Raw genomic sequence first — 6,000 nt, forward strand, 5'->3', positions numbered from 1 at the left:
GTACATTAAAATTAGTGGCAGCAATCAGTGTGGATGGATGGATGCTCTCTCGAGGCTGACTCCAAATTATTTCATTTCACAGCGTGACTCCAATTATTTCACAGCTTCTAGCGGCTACTGCTAGTACAACAAACGGCAGGCACTGAGCTATCTCTATCTTCTGACCCAGCTCTCCAATATCCATCACTCACCCTATCGACACCAAATCAGAGTCAGATCTCCACCGCTCGTTCCCCCAGCTCCCACTCGTTTCCAGTTTCCACACGGGAAGACAAAAAACAAGGAACAAGAACTGACTGGAGGTCGCCATTGAGGAAGAAATCAAACAGCTAGTGACTAGATCTAGATCAAGAGGGAAAGAAAGAAAGAAATTAACAAGGGGAAATCACCAGAGGTTGCTGCTGAATCACCACCAGGAAGTGCTGGAGGACGTTGCCGGCGTGCGGCGCGCCGGCTCCTTGTTGCGGAGGGGCGACGCAGCTCCGCGAGTCAGCCGCCGGTGCTCCTTTCCGGTGGAGCGTCGCCGGAGAGCGACGGCGCTACCGCGGGTGGTGGCTTCGCGGGCGGGCGGGCGAGTGGAGGCAGGTGCGGCGGCTGTGTGCGACCGAGTGGGGACTGCCTGCGAGGGTTATTGGACGGGGAACGTTGGCTGGGCCGTATGGATGAAAATGGGTCGGAGGCGTCTTGGCCCACGTATGACCATTATTTTTTTTATTCTACTAGATACGTCAAACGCATACGGGTCGTGTGTTGTATATGAGTATAATGTATATCTCTATCAATACCTAATAATAAAGAGGTACAATTTTTCTCCACCTATTTTTTGGTCCGGCCATCTTTTAACTAACTTTGTGAATGTGGAAAACTGTCTATAGCCCTTCTCTTTATATAACTAGAAATCCTAATCCAATTAGATCTCTCTGATTTTAGGTGAATAAGAATCTTATCAAATAGGAAAAATATAATAATATGGACAACTAGGAATCTTAATCCAATTAGATCTCTCCAACTCCGAGTAAGCAGAATAGGAATCTTAATCTAAATGCAAAAATATAAGAATAAAAAATCTAATAAAGAGGAAAGGGTATAATTTCTTTGTTTCATTTCTTTTCTGTTCTTTTTTTACTTTTTTCAGTTTGCCCGTTTTAATTTGCTCCGAGTATGTGTTGTTTTACGTTTAGTTGGACGCATTTGGCTTGGCTCGAATATGTTCTGATTTTTTTTCTTTTCTAGAGTATATTCTAATTTTTGTCATAATTGTTTTCTACTTAATTGGTTTTGAGTATGCTCAGATTTTTTCCCTCGTAGATGTTTTTACACTAGCTTGACTTTTTTTATTTTGTTTTCATTGTTTTCTCCACCTGATTTTTTTGTGTTCTAATAAATATAATAAAAGTAAAAACAAACAATAAATAAGAAATCACAGTCATTTTAATCTTTGACTCCTTAAGAAACAAAGTTTTTTACCACTAATTAATTTAATTTTTGACTCGAACTCATGACCCTGCTATAACTCACTACGTATTGGATCCTGTTGCAATGCACGTGCATGTTTGCTAGTTTATTACTAATATATGTATGTCAAATTTAATTAAAAATATTTGTTGAGAAATTATGACTTTGCATTTCATAAAAACTACATTAAAAATACATGGCATCCAAATGTGTATTCAATTTGATGCAAAATATCCTCTAAAACCTAGAAATCAATTCAGAAACAATAAATGTCATCTCAAATGAAGAAAATAAATTAAAGAGGTTATGCATCACATTGATCTCAATATATTGAAAACAATGTAACCAAGTAAACAAGCTAACACTTAAATTAGATGCTGCATACTAACCTTAGAGTAAGTTGATGTGAACGAAGACCTTCAAAATTCATGAGTCTCCATGATCAATTGGGTGCAAGAAGCCCTCTAAAAGGAACAAAGATGCATTTTATCGTATTTAACCAAACAAAAAAGGTTATATGCTTTAACTGGCGGTGAAAACTCTCACTACCAAAATAAACCAACTGGGGTAGTCCTGTTCTGTCCTGACGTTTAAGCCGATAGGAAATCTTGTCTGGTTATCAGGAAATTAAATCAATTTGAAATAAATTTACTGTCCATTTAATCTGCCAATTCTAGATGCTCGTACATCCACTCACATGCCACATTACACAAGTTAACACAAAGTGTTATGACCGGTAAGGTCTATAGGCGTAGACAACAGGCTAGGAGTCCGGCTTAGCCGGCCAGTTGGTTAGGAGTCCAGCCTAGCCGGCCTGTTGGTTATCTAGTCCTAGAATCTAGGGTGTTTATCTCTTAGAGTTTGTTATTTGATTAAATTAGGTTTGAGTCGGTTGGAGATCTCTTTGTATAAGTACTAAACAATTATAATAGAAGGGGCAGCCTGAGATTGAGTTTATCTCACCTTGGGCCCTCGGGCGTTACTATTCATGGTCTCTCCGCTGTCGCTGATTCTCCAGCCGTCTTTAGCCAGCCGCCGAGCACGGCACCTCCAGTCCATCGCTGGGGTTTCAAGCCCAGGGCCCCTGTCTTCCACTCCTACGCTCTCCGGTCCCTAAGCCACAACAATTTGGTATCAAAAACCATGGCTTCCTCGGGTGCTCCTGTCACCGCCGCTGCATCGTCGACCGCTCCTGTCGCCGCGACGAGCGCCCCTCCACCGCCTCCCACACTGCCTACTCTTGAGGACTCCCTGGCCGCCTTGGCAGCCATGCAGCGGCAGATGGGAGACATGTTCCAAGGCATGCAGCGGCAGATGGCGGAGATGTCCCTGCGCTTGGCGGCTGTCGAGGGCCAGCCGGGCCCTTCGATGACACCACGCCTGCCGTACTCCACCCTGTCGCTACTACAATATGGCATGCTGGGGTATGGGGGTTTTCCAGCGTCACAGCCGGTCGTCTTAGAGATCCCGTCCTCGCCGTCAATGCCGGGGTCCACAGCGCCACACCTGGAGACCACACCTCCTCGCGTCACCTCGCAGCCAGCTACGACGAGGCTGCCCATTCAGTTGATCCCTTTTCCGGCATCTCCATCACCGGTACCATCGCTGTCCTCCATCATGCACGGGCCGATCTACTCTTCTGCTACGATGGTGCATCAACCGCGCCATCAACCTAAGGAACATGGAGACAGCCAGGGCGTTCCCAGGTTCCATAAGCTGTCCTTCCCCACTTACGACGGCAAAGAAGACCCGCTCGGATGGCTCAACCGTTGTGAGTCCTTCTTCCACGTCCAGCTGACACATGAGGCGGACAAGGTTTGGCTCGCCTCCTTCCACATGACGGGATCCGCACAACAATGGTACTATGTGTTGGAACGAGACTCCAGCCGGCCGTCCTGGTCTAGCTTTCGTCTGCTCTGCCACCAACGCTTCGGACCGGCACTGTCCACCAACCATCTTGCTGATCTCGCCCACCTACCGTTCGGTTCCTCCGTTGATGCATACATGGACACCTTCCAGGCGCGCTTGGCCCACGCGGGGCATCTAGTGCCGCTACAACAAGCACAACTGTTCATCGAAGGACTCCCAGAGTACATCAGGGTCGACGTGGAGCTCCATGACCCTCAGGATTTACACCCCCCAATGCGCTTAGCTCGGGCTTATGAGCGTCGTTAGGCGTCAGCAGCCCTCGTGCTCCCAGCACCACCAAGCCGCCATTCTCAACGCATTCCGGCTACACAGATCGCATTACTAGCCACAGGGGTCGCCTCGCCATCATCACTAGCCTCGGCGTCCCCCTAGGCCGGTCTTTCAAATAGCTCACACCAGCAGAGATGGCAGACCACCGCAAGTTGGGCTTGTGTTATAACTGTGACGAACCATATGTGCAGGGACACAAGTGTCAGCGGCTGTTTTACCTTGAAGTCACAGATTATCTTGTGGAGGAGCCAGAGTCCGATGACGATGAACAGACGTCAGCAGCCGGTATGGACAAACCCACCATATCATTATCAGCCATTGCAGGCATTAGGACTAACGATACTATGCAGGTTTATGTCTAGGTGGGCAACATACAGTGTGCGGCATTGCTGGATTTGGGCTCTACTCACACATTCATCAGCGGCAGCGTCGCACGACGCGTTGGCATCCACTTTGAACCATGCCCAGGTGCTGGAGTCATGGTCACAAATGGTGACCACGTAGCCTGCCGGGGGCTCACGCGCGACGTCGGCATACGAATTGCCAAAGAAGTCTTCTCAGTCGACTGCTATACCATCCCATTAGACCACTGGGACATGGTGCTCGGGGTCAACTTCTTGCGCACCCTCGGACCGATATTGTGGGACTTTGATGACTTGTGCATGGCGTTCACCATGGCAAGTCGGCGCGTGTTCCAGCGTGGTATCGGCTCCACCCAAGATGACGTGTAGTCCACTCGCCGCCTCCATGCTCTTCATGACGTGGGCCGTACCACTAGAACAGCATTGCTTAACAAGCTACTCACCTCCTTTGAAGATGTGTTCGCCATGCCTGAAGGCTTGCCCCCTGCTCATGCCTGTGATCACTGCATCCACCTAGTGCCCAATGCGGTACCAGTGGCTATGAGGCCTTATCGCTACCCACAATTATAGAAAGACGAACTGGAATCCCAATGTGCCGCTATGCTGCAAATGGGGATGATCCGTCCAAGTACTTCAGCTTTCTCTGCTCCTGTTTTGTTGGTCAAGAAACATGATGGCTCTTGGAGGTTCTATGTCGATTACCGTGCCTTGAACAAGCTCACTGTTAAAGACAAATTCCCAATTCTGGTGGTCGAAGAACTACTAGATGAGCTCCATGGGGCATGGTTTTTCTCCAAACTAGACTTGCGTTTAGGGTACCATCAAATTTGTATGCATACTGATGACATTGAGAAGACAACCTTTTGTACTCATGAGGGTCACTTCGAGTTCTTAGTCATGCCCTTCGGGCTGTCCAATGCATCGGCAACATTCCAAAGCCTCATGAACATAGTGCTCCGGCCGTTCCTATGTAAGTTTGTACTTGTGTTTTTAGATGATATCTTGATCTATAGTCCATCTTGGTCCACACATCTGCAGCACCTCAATGCAGTCTTCAATGCCCTACGTGATCATCAGCTGCGGTTAAAAAGATCTAAATGCGACTTTGCTACGACATCGGTTCATTATCTAGGACATGTAATATCTATGGATGGGGTTGCAATGGATCAGGACAAGGTTGCGGCCGTCGCTACCTGGCCTCAACCTAGCAATGTCCATGCTCTCTAGGGGTTTCTCAGCCTCGCCGGGTACTATCGTTGGTTCATTCAAGATTACGGCTCGGTGGCTGCACCGTTAACGGCGCTGCTCAAGAAAGAGGCTTTTATGTGGTCATCTACAGCCACCGACGCTTTCAATGCCCTCAAGAAGGCCCTATCCAGTGCACCGGTTCTTCAACTTCCTGATTGGGACAAATCATTCATCGTCGATTGTGATGCCTTCGGCTCTAGATTTGGCGCAGTACTTCATCAAGGCGGAGGTGCCTTGGCGTTCTTCAGTAGACCCTTCATAGCTCGGCACCACAAGTTATCCGCATATGAGAGGGAACTCATCGGCCTTGTCCAAGCAGTTCGGCACTAGCGTCCATATTTATGGGGCAGGCAGTTTATTGTGCGCATAGACCATTATGCGTTGAAGTTCTTGTTGGATCAACGGCTCTCTATAGTTCCCCAACATCAGTGGGTGAGTAAGCTCTTTGGGTATGATTTCACGATTGAATATCGGCCAAGCACCCTCAATATCATGGCCGATGCATTGTCTCGGAGGGAGGGGGACAATCTGTTGCTTCATGCAGTCACGGCGCCTTCCTTTTAGTTATTCGACGACCTACGCCGTGAACTACAGCTGGATGATGACCTACGTGTGTTGCGTGACTCCATTGTGACCAACCGGGGCGAGCCCTAGCATCTCACTGATGGTCTGATCATGCGCGCGGACCATGTGTTTGTCCTAGCAAAGTCCTCGATTCTCCTAGCTGTTCTCTAGT

The sequence above is a fragment of the Miscanthus floridulus genome, chromosome 17 (genome assembly GCF_019320115.1).
Source record: "Miscanthus floridulus cultivar M001 chromosome 17, ASM1932011v1, whole genome shotgun sequence".
In the NCBI taxonomy this organism is placed as follows: Eukaryota; Viridiplantae; Streptophyta; class Magnoliopsida; order Poales; family Poaceae; genus Miscanthus; species Miscanthus floridulus.